Here is a 19510-nt window from a genome sequence, read left to right as displayed (position 1 = left end):
ATGTGGAATGCTACCTAATATATTTATCCATTTAATTTTATTTATTGCGGCATGAATGTTCAGATCCGAAAGATTCAAAACAAAAGTTTAATATTGACATAAAAACAATAATACTTCAAGCATACTAACAAAGTAATCATGTCTTCTCAAAATAACATGGCCAAAGAAAGCTATCCCTACAAAATCATATAGTTTGGCTATGCTCTATATTCATCACACAAAATATTTAAATCATGCACAACCCCGGTTTCAACCAAGCATTGTTTCATACTTTAGTATTTTCAAACTTCTTCAATCTTCACGCAATACATGAGCGTGAGCCATGGACATAGCACTATAGGTGGAATAGAACGTTGGTTGTGGAGAAGACAAAAAGTAGAAGATAGTCTCACATCAACTAGGCGTATCAACGGGCTATGAAGATGCCCATCAATATATATCAATGTGAGTGAGTAGGGATTTCCATGCAACGGATGCACTAGAGCTATAAGTGTATGAAAGCTCAAATAGAAACTAAGTGGGTGTGCATCCAACTCGCTTGCTCAAGGAGACCTAGGGAATTTTGAGGAAGCCTGTCATTGGAATATACAAGCCAAGTTCTATAATGAAAAATTCCCACTAGTATATGAAAGTGACAAAATAGGAGACTTTCTATCATGAGGATCATGGTGCTACTTTGAAGCACAAGCGTGGAAAAAGGATAGTAACATTGTCCCTTCTCTCTTTTTCTCTCATTTTTTATTTGGGCCTTCTCATTTTTTTGGCCTCTTTATTTTTTTTAATTTTTTGTCCGGAGTCTTATCCCGATTTGTGGGGGAATCATAGTCTCCATCATCCTTTCCTCACATGGGACAATGCTCTAATAATGAAGATCATCACACTTTTATTTACTTGCAACTCAATGCTTAGAAAAAATATGACTCTATGTGAATGCCTCCAACGGTGTACCGGGTTGTGCAATGATTCAAGAGTGATGTGTATGAAAAAATTATGAATGGAGGCTTTGCCACATATACGATGTCAACTACATGATCATGCAAAGTAATATGACAATGATGGAGCATGTCATAATAAATGGAATGGTGGAAAGTTGCATGGCAATATATCTTGGAATGGCTATGGAAATGCCATAATAGGTAGGTATGGTGGCTGTTTTGAGGAAGGTAATGGTGGGTGTACGGTACCGGCAAAAGTTGCGCAACACAAGAGAGGCTAGCAATGGCAGAAGGGTGAGAGTGCGTATAATCCATGCACTCAAGGTTAGTCATAAAGAACTCACATACTTATTGCAAAAATCTATAAGTCATCAAAACCAAGCACTACGCGCATGCTCCTAGGGGAAGGGTTGGTAGGAGTTAACCATCGCGCGATCCCGACCTCCACTCTTAAGGAAGACAATCAATAAATAAATCATGCTCCAACTTCATCACATAACGGTTCACCATGCGTGCATGCTACGAGAATCGCAAACATTAACACAAGTATCTCTCAAATTCACAATTACTCCACTAGTATGACTCTAATATCACCATCTTCATATCTCAAAACAATCATAAAGAATCAAACTTCTTACAGTATTCAATGCACTTCATATGAAAGTTTTTATTATATCGATCTTGGATGCCCATCATATTAGGACTAGTTTTATAACCCAAGCAAATTACCATTCTGTTCTAAAAGACTCTAAAAATGATGTAAGTGAAGCATGAGAGTTCAACAATTTCTATAAAATAAAGCCACTTATGTGCTCTAAAAAGATATAAGTGAAGCACTAGAGCAATATTGCCTTGCTCAAAAAGTATAAGTGAAGCATGTAGAGTATTCTAATAAATCACGATTCATGCGTGTCTCTCCCAAAAGGTGTGTACAGAAAGGATGATTGTGGTAAACTAAAAAGTAAAGACTCAAATCATACAAGACGCTCCAGGCAAAACACATATCACATGGTGAATAAAAATATAGCCTCAAGTAATGTTACCGATAGACGAAGACGAAAGAGGGGATGCCTTCCGGGGCATCCCCAAGCTTAGGCTTTTGGTTGTCCTTGAGTATTACCTTGGGGTGCCTTGGGCATCCCCAAGCTTAGACTCTTGCCACTCCTTATTCCATAGTCCATCAAATCCTTACCCAAAACTTGAAAACTTCACAACACAAAACTCGACAGAAAATCTCATGAGCTCTGTTAGTATAAGAAAATAAATCACCACTTTAAGGTACTGTTGAAAATTCATTATTTATTTATATTGGTTTAATATCTACTGTGTTAAAACTTATCCATGGTTCATACACCCCGATACTACCCACAGATTCATCAAAATAAGAAAACTACACGCGAAAAACTGAATCTGTCAAAAACAGAACAATTTGTAGTAATCTGTAACTATCGACTACTTCTGTAACTCCAAAAATTCTGAAATAAATTGGTGGACGTGAGTAATTTGTCTATTAATCTCCTTCAAAAAGAATCAACTCAAAATATCTCTTGTGTTAAAAATGACAAATAATCTCATGAGCTCAAAAGTTTCTGTTTTTTAGCAAGATCAAATCAACTTTCACCCAAGTGGGCTGACTCTCTGGGCTGTTGGGTTATGTGACTTAAGTCAGATAACCCCCCCGGCTCTCGCGTCGCCCCTCTCGGGCGACTCGGGAGTGGCCCCAAACCCTAGCCGCCACCTCCTCTCCTCCCTCCTGCCCCCTTCCCGCCGCCACCCGAGGAGCCTGCCGGCTGCCGCGCGTCTTCCGGTGAAGGTGGCGGCGAGGATCTGCTGCCTCGTGCTGGCGTGAGGAGCTTTGGAAGCTAGGGCGGCGGCCCTAGGTGGAGATGGCGGCGTCGATTTCTCCGGTGGATGACGCGCGCAGGTGCTGGCCGTCCCTCCCGGCCGCGTGGGTGGCATGAGGACGGTGAGGTCTTGCTGCAGCGGTGGGCGGCTCTCTTCCTCCTAGCCCCTTCCCCCTGCGGTGGTCTCCTCTCACCGATTTGGTGGCTGGTTCGTCAGATCTGGGCTTCGAGGATGGGGCAGTGGAGACTTGGAACGGGGGAAACCCTTGGTCGATTTCGCGTCGACCTAAACACCGGCGGCACTCCGGTGTCGTTCTCCCTCTTGAGGGCGGGTCGAGCTTCCAGATCCGTCCCCCTCCTCCTCCTCCCTTCCCCGGGCGAAAGCCTTGGCCTTTTTGTCCAGACGGTGGAGGCGCTCTGGCATCTCGGCCCTTCCTGGAGGCGTCATTCAAGGGGTGGTTGGGGGTTGTGGACCTGGTGCGTGGTGGTGGGTGGCGGCGGTGGTGCTCGATTCCCTTGGTTGCCGATATTGGTGGTGGTGTGTGGGTTCTTCCGCATCCTTTAGCGGCTCCTCGCTTTGTTTGCTGGTTGGTCACCGGCCGGCAGTGGGCGTCCGTGTGTTCGGCACGGTCTGGACGAAGGGGAGATAGTGGTCTCTCCTCCGGCAGTGGCCCGAGGTGGCGGGCGGTGGAGTCGATGGTTTCCTTCATGCGGTCTGGATCTTCATGTTCACGGCTTTTGCTGTCGCCGGGTGGCTTCGGCCCTGCCGTTCTAGCTGTGCAAGATCACCGGCGGCTTGATCGCAGTATTTCTTGCTACCTTATTCTCTGTTGCTCTTGGTTGTAGTGAATTTGGCATGTATTTTTCAGTTTTTGGTCAAGTCTTTGCCTTTGTAATTTAGCACCATTGTATCCTAGACGGTTGATGGCTTCATTAATTTGAAGTCGGGCCTTTGTGCCTTTTCTCTAAAAAAACTTTCACCCAAGTCTTCCCAAAGGTTCTACTTGGCACAAACACTAATTAAAACATGAAGCCACATCTAACCAGAGGCTAGTTGAATTATTTATTACTAAACAGGAGAAAAAGCAAATAACAAAAATAAAATTGGGTTGCCTCCCAACAAGCGCTATCCTTTAACGCCCTTAGCTAGGCATAAAAACACAGATAGATCTAGGTATTGCCATCTTTGGTATGCAATCCATAAGTGGCTATCATAATAGATTCATAAGGTAATTTAATTTTCTTCCTAGGAAAGTGTTCCATGCCTTTCCATAACGGAAATTGGAATCTGATGTTTCCTTCTTTCATATCAATAATTGCACCAATCATTCTAAGGAAAGGTCTACCAAGAATAATAGGACATGTAGGATTGCAATCTATATTAAGAACAATGAAAATCTACATGCACATAATTCCTATTAGGAACAATAAGAACATCATTAATCCCTCCCATAGGTTTCTTAATAGTGGAATCCGCAAGATGCAAATTTAAAGAACAATCATCAAATTCACGGAAACCTAACACATCACACAAGGTTTTTGGAATCGTGGAAACACCAGCACCCAAATCACACAAAGGATTGCATTCATAATCTTTAATCTTAATCTTAATAGTAGGTTCACACTCATCATAAAGTTTTCTAGGGATAGAAACTTCTACCTCAAGCTTTTCTTCAAAAGATTGCATCATAGCATCAACGATATGTTTAGTAAAAGCTTTGTTTTGATTATAAGCATCAGGAGAATTTAACATGGATTGTAACAAGGAAATACAATCTATTAAAGAACAATTATGATACTAAATTCCTTGAAATCCAAAAGAGTGGGTTCATTGCTACTTAAAGTCTTGACCTCTCCAATCCCACTTTTATCAATTTTTGCATCTAGATCTAAAAACTCCGAATCATTGGGATACCTTTTAACTAAAGTTGACTCATCTCCAGTCCCATATTTATCAAGATTCATATTGGAAAACAAAGATTTAATAGGAGTTGCATCAATCACTTTTAGATCTTCATCATTATTATTTTGAAAACTAGAAGAACACGCTTTTACAAACCAATCTTTTTTTGCACACATCTTAGTGGTTCTTTATTTGCACTCAACAATGGAAATTCTCATGGATTTGAGAGACTCATTGATATCATGCTTATGTGAGATAGATCTAAGTTTCAAAGAATCAACATCAAGAGAAATTCTATCCACGTTCCTAGCTAAATCATCTATTTTGAGAAAAATTTTCTTCAATCAAAGCATTGAAATTCTTTTGTGAACTCATAAATTCTTTAACACTATCCCCAAAATCAGAGGGCGTCTTATTAAAATTTCCATAAGAGTTGTTGTAGGAATTACCATAATTATTAGAGGAATTACTAGGAAACAACCTAGGATTAAAATTGCCTCTATACACATTGTTACCAAAATTGTTCCTACCAACAAAATTCACATCCATAGATTCATCATTATTCTCAATCAAAGTGGACAAAGGCATATCATTAGGATCATAAGAAACACTTTTATTAGCAAATAATTTCATAAGTTCATCCATCTTTCCACTCAAAACATTAATCTCTTCAATCGCATGAACCTTTTTACTAGTGGATCTTTCGGTGTGCCATTGAGAATAATTAACCATAATATTACCTAGGAGCTTAATAGGCTCTCCTAAAGTGATTTCCATAAAAGTGCCTCCCACGGCCAAATCTAAAAGATTTCTAGAAGCAAAATTCAATCCGGCATAATTTTTTTGTATAATCATCCACAAATTCAAACCATGTGTAGGGCAATTACGTATCATCAATTTCATCCTTTCCCAAGATTGCACAACATGCTCATGATCAAGTTGCTTAAAATTCATAATATCATTACTAAGGGAGATGATCTTAGCGGGAGGAAAATACTTAGAGATGAAAGCATCTTTACACTTATTCCACGAATCAATACTATTTTTGGGCAAAGATGAAAACCAAGTTTTAGCATGATCTCTAATTAAGCGAAAAAGGAAATAGCTTCAATTTAACAATATCATTATCCACATCTTTCTACTTTTGCATACTGCACAAATCAACGAAATTGTTTAGATGGGATGCGGCATCTTTACTAGAAAGGCCAGAAAATTGATCTTTCATAACAAGATTCAATAAAGCGGCGTTAATTTCACAAGATTCAGCATTAGTAGTAGGAGCAATCGGAGTGCTAATAAAATCATTGTTGCTGGTATTGGAAATTTCACACAATTTAGTATTATCTTGAGCCATCGTGACACAACATTCAATCCAACACACAGGCACACAAGAAGCAAGCGAAAAGAGACAAATGGAAGAGGGGCGAAGAAAAGGCAAAGGTTTTTGAAAATTGTTTTAGAAGTGGGGGAGAGGAAATGAGAGGCGAATGGTGTCGTGGAATAGTCATGGCAGATGTCCTAGCGGAAGGACTTAGTCGTGGAGCCATCGCAACTAGGTTAGCTTAAAGGGGTTAAATAGGACAAGGACACAAGAGTTTATACTGGTTCGGCCCCTTGCGGTGAAGGTAAAGGCCTAATCCAGTTTGAGGTGGTATTGCTTATGTTTCGATTACTAGGGAGCGAATCCGCTTGACCTACCTTTCGATATGTTCTTTCTTGTCCTGAACCGCCACCGGGTCGTCCCTTTATATACACAGGTTGACGCCCAGCGGCTCACGGAGTCCGGTCCAGCTCATTGATAACGTGTCTGGCTCGGTGACTATCTTTACATGCCTTACAATACAAGTCTTTACATATACGGTGTTTTACCCCAATGGACCTTAAGTCGCCTTTGGGACTTGGGCCCTTTTGTGAACCACCATCTTTAACATCCTCGTGGGCTTCATATTAAGAATCTTCACAGGTATAACCCGGTCTCCTGGGTGGGTCATACCTAATAGTTATATCCACAACATTAGGCCCCAGATTGATTTGAACTGGTTCATGTCAATCTTCAATACTTAGAAAAAATCTTCCCTTCTTCATTTGTGCGATAATTCATGACCCGCCATGATGTCATCTTCTGGATTGGTGATAACCCGCCATGACGTCACCTGCCATTAATTCACACAATATCCAACATATCTCAACAAATCTTTATCTTAATAACCTTCCCGAGAATTGAGGCGCCCGAACAACTGGATAACCATGTTTTGGCCTCCTCATTTTTCGCGCCCACTTATTAGTCTTCTCCTTATAAATAGTCACGAACGGCCTATTCTCATTCTCCCCTCTTTCCTTCGTCTTCCTTTCTCACGACTCTCCTGTGCTCTAGCTCTGCCGCCGCCGCGAAGCACACCGTTGTCCTCGTCCTTGGCCGCTGCATCACCCTAAACGAACCAGAGAACGACAGCACTCCTCCGCAACTGATCTGCATTTATAAGTACTCACTCTCTTGTACCCTAGATCTGCATTAGGGTTTCTGAGATTTTTCATGTTCATCGTAGTTCATCTTTCATCTTCAACCCTAGGCACCCGTTGATCTGGAAATAGCATAAAACTTGTGCAGTAATAGTTTTGCCCTTGCCTTCAATGCCAACGGACCCTTTTTCCTTGAAAAGAGATCTCATTAGAGCTTATGAACTCCCCTGTACTGGTTTTAGGTCTTGATTTTTTTCTTTTTCTGAAATGCCACTGATCCAAAATAATAACAGCTTGCCGTGAAACCTGTTTGTACGATACTTAGAAAAAAACTGCATCTTGATAGATCCACCTAGTCATGGTGGCTCATATCACCGGCTGTAGTTAAATTCAATGCTCAACACATTTCTCCTTTGATAGACATCAAATTGTTCATGGCCGCTTACATAACCTGCTGTAACTAGTCATATATCATTTGACCCCTTTTTAAGCCACCATTCTGAATATGTACTGTATTACTTTCCCTCCGGCTTAATTTGAACCGGCAAACTTGTTGTTTTCCTTTCTAGGCTTCCTTCTTCATAATGCCGCCCAAAATAACCACTTCCTGTAACTGGGTTCCTTCCATCGTCATGGAGAACAGACTTCAAGACTTTGTGAAAACCGGTTATCTGCCAAAGAAGTCTGTCATGTCTTACCGCGCCCCCAAACCATAAGAAGAGAAACCTCAGCCAAAGGAAGGCAAAGTCATTGTCTTCACTGATCATATGAACCGGGGCTTCTCACCTCCCGGCTCTAAATTCTTCCGGGACATTCTGTACTTTTTCAACCTTCATCCTCAAGACATCGGACCCAATTTTGTGTCAAATATATGCAACTCCCAAGTGTTCTGTGAGGTGTACCTTCAAGAGGAGCCCAATGTGGAGCTATTCAGAGTGTACTTCTATTTGAACCGCCAGAATGAGTATTCAAACGGACCCTGTCTGGATCTTGGTGGAATCTCAATTCAGCGCAGGAGAGATGCTATCTTCCCTTACGCCCGCCTGCCGAGTCACCCCAAGGACTGGAACCAGACATGGTTCTATTGCAAGGATACCTCTCCGGCTGATGAGAACCAGATGCCCAGCTTTCATGCCTTGCGTCTTGAATCAAACCATCCTCTCCCTGACAAGCTGACAGCTGCTGAATGCAAGAAACTCGCCCCTACCATTGCCAAGGTCAAGGCTCTATTGGGAAACATCCTAACTGGCATTAACTTGGTTCAATGATGGGTTTCATGCCAGGTTATTCCACTGAGTCGCCGAGCCGGCTTAATGTGCACTTACACTGGTGCCAAAAAAGATCCACTGCACCACAGCTGTGAGGACTTAACTGACAACGCCATCAATTAGATGACAAAGTCTCTTCTACATGAAAGCCTGGTAGACTGTAGCAAGGCGGGCTTGATCCCTTTCTGCAAATCTAACCCGGCACCAGAGGTAAGCCACCGAATCATTTATTTTGCCTTCATCCTTAAATGCTTTGTTTTAAATCAACCTCGATGACTTCCACAGGCTGATGATGACTTTTGGAAGAAAGAGTATGACCATGAAGCTGCCAAGAGATCCAGGAAGGCTAAGAAAGCCGCCAAGAGAACCACCAAGAAGAAGGGAAAGAAGCCCAGTGCTTCTGAACTGCTTGAGTGATACATCTCCAACGTATCTATAATTTTTGATTGTTCCATGCTATTATATTATCTGTTTTGAATGATTATGGGCTTTATTATACACTTTTATATTACTTTTGGGACTAACCTATTAACCGAAGGCCCAACCCATATTGTTGTTTTATTGCCTGTTTCAGTATTTCGAAGAAAAGGAATATCAAACAGAGTCCAAACGGAATGAAACCTTCGGCATCGTGATTTTTTGGAAGAATATCATCCTGGAGGCTTGGAGATCAAGTCAGAAGATCCTCGAGGAGCCCGGAAGAATAACTTTGAGGTGGTTTCGTACCCTACCATTTTCTCTACGTTTGTTCTCCGCTATTAGTGGCTTTGGAGTGACTCTTTGTTGCATGTTGAGGGATTGTTATATGATCTATCTATGTTATTATTGTTGAGAGAACTTGCACTAGTGAAAGTATGAACCATAGGCCTTGTTTCCTATCATTGCAATACCGTTTACGCTCACTTTTTTCGCTCGCTACCTTGCTGTTTTTATTATTTCAGATTACAAAAACCTTTATCTACTATCTATTTTGCACTTGTATCACCATATCTTCGCCGAACTAGTGCACCTATACAATTTACCATTGTATTGGGTGTGCTGGGGACACAAGAGACTCTTTGTTATTTGGTTGCAAGGTTGTTTGAGAGAGACCATCTTCATCCTACGCCTCCTACGGATTGATAAACCTTAGGTCATCCACTTGAGGGAAATTTGCTACTGTCCTACAAACCTGTGCACTTGCAGGCCCAACAACGTCTACAAGAAGAAGGTTGTGTAGGAGACATCATTGAGCTGGACGACACCTCTGAATCAGAGGTAGCCCTTGAGTCTCTTGGCTCCTTTTTCAACCATCTTATTGACATTGACTATCATCAGGATGACACGGGGACCAATCAAACTCTTGAATAAGAGGTAACTATCATTTCATCCAACTCCGAGCCCTTGCCAACAGAAAATCCGAAGAGTAACCCGGAAAGTAAGATTTTCACACCCCTTGGCTCAACTGGATCCTCACTTTCTTTTGAAGCAACATCAACAAGAGAGCTGGCGACAGACTCGGACAAGCAGGGATGAAGAACTATCTTCCGGCTTACTGAATACTCCGAGGAAGCATCAAAATGAGATCACCCCTGATTTAAATTCTTTATATCCTCTGGCTGGTCTCGCCCGTCAACCACTTAATTCCTCCGACTTAAATTATCAGGAAACATCTCGTTCCTCTTCCGGCGACTCATCTCAGTCTCATCTACCGGCTTTCAAGACTGCTCCCGGGTAATAATAATTATTTATTTACTCATTTACACTCCTTGATACTTATACTGACCTCTCATGACTCATGCAGTGGAAAATCCAAGCCCAGCAAGAAAGCAAGGATGAATAAGCCGGTCGAAGACCCGAAAGCTAGTGAAGTGGAGCAACAAACAACAGTCATACATCTCCAACGTATCTATAATTTTTGATTGCTCCATGCTACTTTATCTATTGTTTTGGACTATAATGGGCTTTATTTTCCACTTCTATATTATTTTTGGGACTAACCTATTAACCGGAGGCCCAACCCAGAATTGCTATGTTTTTTGCCTATTTCAGTGTTTCGAAGAAACGGAATATCAAACGGAGTCCAAACGGAATGAAACCTTCGGAAACGTGATCTTCTCACCGAACGTGATCTAGGAGACTTGGACCCTACTCCAAGGAGTACCAGAGGCGGTCACGAGGGTGGGGGGCGCGCCCTCCCCCTGGGCGCGCCCCCTACCTCGTGGGCCCCCTGATGCTCCACTGACATACTCCTTCCTCCTATATATACCTACGTACCCCCAACAAATCGGGGACAGAGCCAAAAACTTAATTCCACCGCCGTAACTTCCTGTATCCACGAGATCCCATCTTGGGGCCTGTTCCGGAGCTCCGTCGGAGGAGGCATCCACCACAGAGGGCTTCTACATCATCACCATAGCCCCTCCAATGAAGTGTGAGTAGTTTACTTCAGACCTTCGGGTCCATAGTTAGTAGCTAGATGGCTTCTTCTCTCTTTTTGGATCTCAATACAATGTTCTCCCCCTCTCTTGTGGAGATCTATTCCATGTAATCTTCTTTTTGCGGTGTGTTTGTTGAGACCGATGAATTGTGGGTTTATGATCTAGCTTATCTATGGAAAATATTTGATTCTTCTCTGAATTCTTTTATGTATGATTGAGTTATCTTTGCAAGTTTCTTCGAATTATCCGTTTGGTTTGGCCAACCAGAGTGGTAGTTCTTGCAATGGGGGAAGTGCTTAGCTTTGGGTTCAATCTTGCGGTGACCTTACCCAGTGACAGAAAGGGTTGCAAGGCACATATTGTATTGTTGCCATCGAGGATAACAAGATGGGGTATTTATCATATTGCATGAATTTATTCCTCTACATCATGTCATCTTGCTTAAGTCTTTACTCTGTTTTTAACTTAATACTCTAGATGCATGCTGGATAGCGGTCGATGAGTGGAGTAATAGTAGTAGATGCAGAATCGTTTCGGTCTACTTGTCACGGACGTGATGCCTATATACATGATCATTGCCTGGATAACCTCATAACTATGCTCAATTCTGTCAATTGCTCAACAGTAATTTGTTCACCCACCGTAGAATACTTATGCTCTTGAGAGAAGCCACTAGTGAAACCTATGGCCCCCGGGTCTATTCTCATCATATCAATCTCCATCACTTTATTTACTTGCTTTGCTTTTACTTTTTACTTTGCATCTTTATACCAAAAATACCAAAAAATATTATCTCTATCAGATCTCACCCTCGTAAGTGACTGTGAAGGGATTGACAACCCCTAAGCATTGGTTGCGAGTAGCTATCGTTTTGTGCAGGTACGAGGGACTTGCGCGTGGTCTCCTACTGGATTGATACCTTGGTTCTCAAAAACTGAGGGAAATACTTACGCTACTGTGCTGCATCATCCTCTCCTCTTCGGGGAAATCCAACGCAAGCTCGAGACGTAGCAAGAAGAATTTCTGGCGCCGTTGCCGGGGAGGCTTACGCAAAAGTCAACATACCAAGTACCCATCACAATCCCTATCTCTCACATTACATTATTTGCCCTTTGCCTCTCATTTTCCTCTCCCCCACTTCACCTTTGCCGTTTCATTTGCCCTCTCTTTCCCAATCTCCTCCTCCTTTTCCCTTTGCCTTTTGTTTGCTCGTGTGTTAGTTTGCTTGTTCGTCGCGATGGCTCAAGATGCCACCAAATTGTGTGACTTCACCAATACCGATAATAATGATTTCCTTAGCACTCCGATTGCTCCTCTTGCCAATACCGAATCTTGTGAAATCAAGACTGCTTTGTTGAATCTTGTTATGAAAGATCAATTCGCCGGCCTTCCTAGTGAAGATGTCGTTACTCATCTGAATGGCTTCATTGATTTATGTGATATGCAAAAGAAAAAGTATGTCGATAATGATGTCATTAAATTGAAGCTATTTCCTTTTTCTCTTAGAGATCGTGCTAAAGCGTGGTTTTCATCTTTGCCTAAAAATAGTATTGATTCTTGGAACAAGTGCAAAGATGCTTTTATCTCTAAGTATTTTCCTCCCGCTAAGATTATCTCTCTTAGGAACGATATTATGAATTTTAAGCAACTTGATCATGAACATGTTGCACAAGATTGGGAGAGAATGAAATTAATGCTACGTAATTGTCCTACTCATGGTTTGAACTTATGGATGATTATTCAAAATTTTTATGCTGGAATGAATTTTGCTTCTAGAAATCTTTTAGATTTGGCCGCGTGAGGCACTTTTATGGAATATTACGTTAGGGGATGCTACCAAATTGCTTGATAATATTATGGCTAATTATTCTCAATGGCATACCGAAAGAACTTCTAGTAAAAAAGTGCATGCTATAGAAGAAATCAATGTTTTGAGTGAAAAGATGGATGAACTTATGAAGATGTTTTCTACTAAAAATACTTCTCTTGATCCCAATGATATGCCTTTATCTACTTTGATTGAGAATAATAATGAATCTATGGATGTGAATTTTGTTGGAAGGAATAGTTTTGGAAATAACGCGTATAGAGGGAATTTTAATCCTAGGCCTTATCCTAGTAATCCTTCTAATAATTATGGAAATTCCTACAACAACTCTTATGGAAATTTTAGTAAGATGCCCTCTGAATTTGAGAGTAGTGTTAAAGAGTTTATGGATTCACAAAAGAATTTTAATGCTTTGCTTGAAGAAAAATTGCTTAAGGTTGATGATTTGGCTAGGAACGTTGATAGAATTTCTCTTGAAATTGATTCTTTAAAGCTTAGATCTATTCCTCCTAAGCATGATATCAATGAGTCTCTCAAAGCTATGAGAATTTCCATTGATGAGTGCAAGGAAAGAACCGCTAGGATGCGTGCTTCCAAAGATGCCTTTATTAAAGCATGTTCTTCCGATTCCTATAAAAACCAAGATGAAGATCTAAAAGTTATTGATGTGTCCCCTATTAAATCCTTGTTTTGCAATATGAATCTTGATGAAACTGAATATGATCTTCCTTTACCTAGAAGGCGTTCTAAGAATTCGGAGTTTCTAGATCTTGATGATGAAATTGATGAAAGTGGGATTGAAATAAATAAAAACCCACTATTTTGGATCTCAAGGAATTTAATTATGAAAATTGCTCTTTGATTGGTTGTATTTCCTTGTTGCAATCCGTGCTAGATTCTCCTCATGCTTATAGTCAAAATAAGGCCTTTACCGAACACATTGTTGATGCCTTGATGCAATCTTATGAAGAAAAACTTAAGTTGAAAGTTTCTATCCCTAGTAAACTCCATGATGAGTGGGAACCTACTAGTAAAATTAAAATTAAAATTTTTGAGTTGTATGCTTTGTGTGATTTGGGTGCTAGTGTCTCTACTATCCCCAAAACTTTATGTGATTTGCTAGATTTCCGTGATTTTGATGATTGCTCACTAAATTTGCATCTTGCAGATTCCACTATTAAAAAGCCTATGGGACGAATTAATGATTTTCTTATTGTTGCCAATAGGAATTATGTGCCCGTAGATTTTGTCGTTCTTGATATAGATTGCAATCCTTCATGTCCTATTATTCTTGGTAGACCTTTCCTTAGAACGATTGGTGTAATTATCGATATGAAGGAAGGGAATATTAGATTCCAATTTCCCTTAAAGAAGGGTATGTAACACTTTCCTAGAAAGAAAATAAAATTACCATATGAATCTATTATGAGAGCCACTTATGGATTGCCTACCAAAGATGGCAATACCTAGATCCATCTTCGCTTTTATGCCTAGCTAGGGGCGTTAAACGATAGCGCTTGTTGGAAGGCAACCCAATTTTATTTTGTGTTTTTTGTTTTTGGTTCTGGTTAGGAATAAATAATACATCTAGCCTCTGTTTATATGTGGTTTTATGTTTTAGTTAGTGTTTGTGCCAAGTAGAACCTATAGGATAAGCTATGATGATAGTTGATTTGATTCTGCTGAAAAACAGAAACTTTGCGCTCACGAGAAAAAATTCAATAAATCACAGGAACGTGCTTTTGCATTGATTATTTTTGCTGATGATCAATAAACAAAATTTCCAGTACGTCCTATTTTGGTTGGAATTTTTAGAGTTCCATAAGTTTGCGTTAGTTACAGATTGCTACAGACTGTTCTGTTTTTGACAGATTCTGTTTTTCGTGTGTTGTTTGCTTATTTCAATGCATCTATGGCTAATAAATTAGTTTATAAACCATAAGGAAGTTGGAATACATTAGGTTTAACACCAATATAAATAAAGAATGAGTTCATTACAGTATCTTAAAGTAGTCTTTTGTTTTCTTTCTCTAACGGAGCTCACGAGATTTCTATTGAGTTTTGTGTTGTGAAGTTTTCACGTTTTGGGTGAATTCTTTTGATGGATTATGGAACAAGGAGTGCCAAGAGCCTAAGCTTGGGGATGCCCATGGCACCCACAAGATAATCCAAGGACACAAAAAAGTCAAAGCTTTGGGATGCCCCGGAAGGCATCCCCTCTTTCGTCCACTTCCATCGGTAATTTACTTGGAGCTATATTTTTATTCACCAACATGATATGTGTTTTGCTTGGAGCGTCTTGTATTATTTGAGTCTTTGATTGTTAGTTTACCACAATAATCCTTGCTGTACACACCTTTTGAGAGAGCCATACATGATTTGGAATTTGATAGAATACTCTATGTGCTTCACTTATATCTTTTGAGCTTGATAGTTGCTCATAGTGCTTCACTTATATCTTTTTGAGCCTGATAATTTTTTGCTCTAGTACTTCACTTAAATCTTTTAGAGCATGGAGGTGGATTTGTTTTAAAGAAACTTGATCTCTCATGATTCACTTAGATTATTTTGAGAGTCGTTAATAGCATGGTAATTTGCTTAATGTTAATATACTTGGTGTTCAAGATATGTGAAACTTTCTTTTGAGTGCGTTGAATACCAAGATAAGTTTGATGCTTGATAATTGTTTTGAGATATGGAGGTAATAATATCAAAGTCATGCTAGTTGAGTAGTTGTGAATTTGAGAATTACTTGTGTTGAAGTTTGTAAGTCCCGTAGCATGCACGTATGGTTAAAGTTGTGTAACAAATTTGAAACATGAAGTTTACCTGGCTTGTGCATCCTTATGAGTGGCGGTCGGGGACGAGCGATGGTCTTTTCCTACCAATCTATACCCCCTAGGAGCATGTGCGTAGTACTTGATTTTTGATGACTTCTAAATTTTTGCAATAAGTATATGAGTTCTTTTGACTAATGTTGAGTCCATGGACTATACGCACTTTTACCTTTCCGCCATTGCTAGCCTCTTCGGTACCGTGCATTGCCCTTTCTCACATTGAGAGTTGGCGCAAACTTCGCCGGTGCATCCAAACTCCGTGATACGATACACTCTATCACACATAAACCTCCCTATATCTTCCTCAAAACAGCCACCATACCTACCTATTATGGCATTTCCATAGCCATTCCGAGATATATTGCCATGCAACTTTCCACCGTTCCGTTCATCAATATTATGACAGACATTACTTTTGTCATATTGCCATTGCATGATCATGTAGTTGACATCATATTTGTGGCAAAGCCACCATGCATTATTTTTCATACATGTCACTCTTGATTCATTGCACCATCCCGGTACACCGCCGGAGGCATTCATATAGAGTCATACCTTGTTCTAGTTTCGAGTTGTAATCCTCATGTTGTAATCAATAGAAGTGTGATGATCATCATTATTAGAGCATTGCCCAAAAAAAAGAGAAAGGCCAAAAAAAGGAAGGCCCAAAAAAAATGGCAATGCTACTATCTCTTTTTCCACACTTGTGCTTCAAAGTAGCACCATGTTCTTCATGTAGTGAGTCTCATATTTTGTGCTTCAAAGTAGCACCTCATTCTTCATGTAGTGAGTCTCATTTATTGTGCTTCAAAGTAGCACCATGTTTTTCATATAGTGAGTCTCATAAGTTATCTTTTTCATACTAGTGGGAATTTTTCATTATAGAACTTGGCTTGTATATTCCTACGACGGGCTTCCTCGAATGCCCTAGGTCTTCATGAGCAAGCAAGTTGGATGCACACCCACTAGTTTTATTTTGTTGAGAATTCATAGTTCTAGTGCATCCGTTGCATGGCAATCCCTACTCCTCATGTTGACATCAATTGATGGGCATCTCCATAGCCCATTGATTATCCTCGTCAATGTGAGACTTTCTCCTTTTTTGTCTTCTCCACACAATCCCCATCATCATATTCTATTCCACCCATAGTGCTATATCCATGGCTCACGCTCATGTATTGCGTGAAGGTTGAAAAAGTTTGAGATTATTTAAGTATGAAACAATTTCTTGGCTTGTCATCAGGGGTATAGAAGTTGGGAACATCTTTGTGTGACGAAAATGAAGCATAGCCTAACTATATGATTTTGTAGGGATGAACTTTCTCTGGCCATGTTATTTCGAGATTACATAATTATTTTGATTAGTGTGCTTGAAGTATTATTATTTTTATGTCAATATAAACTTTTGTCTTGAATCTTTCGGATCTGAATATTCATATCACAATTAAGAAGATTTACATTGAAATTATGCCAAAGTATCACTCCGCATAAAAAATTCTCTTTCTATCATTTACCTACTCGAGGACGAGCAGGAATTAAGCTTGGGGATGCCTGATACGTCTCCAACGTATCTATAATTTTTGATTGCTCCATGCTACTTTATCTATTGTTTTGGACTATAATGGGCTTTATTTTCCACTTCTATTTTATTTTTGGGACTAACCTATTAACCGGAGGCCCAGCCCAGAATTGCTATTTTTTTGCCTATTTCAGTGTTTCGAAGAAACGGAATATCAAACAGAGTCCAAACGGAATGAAACCTTCGGAAATGTGATCTTCTCACCGAACGTGATCCAGGAGACTTGGACCTTACTCCAAGGAGTACCAGAGGCGGTCACGAGGGTGGGTGGGGGGGGGGCGCCCTCCCCTCTAGGCGCACCCCCTACCTCGTGGGCCCCCTGACGCTCCACTGACATACTCCTTCCTCCTATATATACCTACGTACTCCCAACAGATCGGTGACAGAGCCAAAAACCTAATTCCACCACCGTAACTTCTTGTATCCATGAGATCCCATCTTGGGGCCTGTTCCGGAGCTCCGCCGGAGGGGGCATCCACCATGGAGGGCTTCTACATTATCACCATAGCCCCTCCGATGAAGTGTGATTAGTTTACTTTAGACCTTCGGGTCCATAGTTAGTAGCTAGATGGCTTATTCTCTCTTTTTGGATCTCAATACAATGTTCTCCCCCTCTCTCGTGGAGATTTATTCGATGTAATCTTCTTTTTGCGGTGTGTTTGTTGAGACCGATGAATTGTGGGTTTATGATCCAGCTTATCTATGGAAAATATTTGATTCTTCTCTGAATTCTTTTATGTATGATTGAGTTATCTTCGCAAGTCTCTTCGAATTACCCGTTTGGTTTGGCTAACTAGATTGGTAGTTCTTGCAATGGGAGAAGTGCTTAGCTTTGGGTTCAATGTGCGGTGACCTTACCCAGTGACAGAAAGGGTTGCAAGGCACGTATTGTATTGTTGCCATCGAGGATAACAAGATGGGGTATTTATCATATTGCATGAATTTATTCCTCTACATCATGTCATCTTGCTTAAGTCTTTACTCTGTTTTTAACTTAATACTCTAGATGCATGCTGGATAGCGGTCGATGAGTGGAGTAATAGTAGTAGATGCAGAATCGTTTCGGTCTACTTGTCACGGACGTGATGCCTATATACATGATCATTGCCTGGATAACCTCATAACTATGCTCAATTCTGTCAATTGCTCAACAATAATTTGTTCACCCACCGTAGAATACTTATGCTCTTGAGAGAAGCCACTAGTGAAACCTGTGGCCCCCGGGTCTATTCTCATCATATCAATCTCCATCACTTTATTTACTTGCTTTGCTTTTACTTTTTACTTTGCATCTTTATACCAAAAATACCAAAAAATATTATCTCTATCAGATCTCACCCTCGTAAGTGACCGTGAAGGGATTGACAACCCCTAAGCGTTGGTTGCGAGTAGCTATCATTTTGTGCAGGTATGAGGGACTTGCGCGTGGTCTCCTACTAGATTGATACCTTGGTTCTCAAAAACTAAGGGAAATACTTACGCTACTGTGCTGCATCATCCTCTCCTCTTCGGGGAAATCTAACGCAAGCTCAAGACGTAGCAGGCAGCACCTGAAGACTCTGTTCCTCCACCATCGAAGCCAGTTCTTGATGACCCGCCAATGACTTCTGACCCTCCTATGGAGCGAGCCAGTGATGACCCTTTAAGTCATGAAGCCTCAAGCCCTGTTAAGACGGCTGACACACAAGATGATGACGTGGTGATCACCAATACCGGCTTTTGAGAGCCGGGAAGGCCCACCATCTTGGCCAAAGACTCTGCCAAGGAGGAGCATATTGAACGACGTAAAGTAAGATTTGATGTTGGTGACTACTCCCAATTAAGCATTGGCGAAGTGTATTCTGGTTACCTCAGTCAAGTGCAGAACAGTCGTGAGCTTGAAGTTGACATGGTGAAGCAAATGCACCAAAATTTTGAGGTATGAACTCTTCCTTTATTGAGTTATGTACACTATGCCAGTCCCCAAGTCTATTGTTTATGATGAATATGTTGTAGACTTAGATGAACCATGAGCATAAGTAATATCCTTTGATAGAATCCTTTAAAGGCCCGGCTTAAATCATCTACCTTAAAATGTAGCTGTAATGGTTAACACTGAATCCTTAGCCCCCAAGGGCCGGTTTAATCATCATGAATGAGTCGGTCCTTTATATTCTTGTGTAGAAGACAATACTTACTTGTGTAGTTCTCATGAGCCTGCTGTGACCGCGTGTAGCACAACCAGGCTACTATAAAGTAGTAAGACAGCAACAATATGCATTAGTCCCCAAGTGCCAAGTACTCTTGCTCGCAAAGTGCTTGGGACTTATTCACATAAGCCGTTTGCATGAATAACCTTTTAAGTAGACATTAGCCCCCAAGTGCCAAGTGTTGTTTCTTGCAAAAGGCTTGGAATTTCATGTTGTTTATCTAAATTTGAATTATGATTTTGATACG

The sequence above is a fragment of the Triticum aestivum genome, chromosome 3B (assembly GCF_018294505.1).
Source record: "Triticum aestivum cultivar Chinese Spring chromosome 3B, IWGSC CS RefSeq v2.1, whole genome shotgun sequence".
Classification (NCBI taxonomy): domain Eukaryota; kingdom Viridiplantae; phylum Streptophyta; class Magnoliopsida; order Poales; family Poaceae; genus Triticum; species Triticum aestivum.
Note: the sequence above shows the minus strand (reverse complement) of the source record.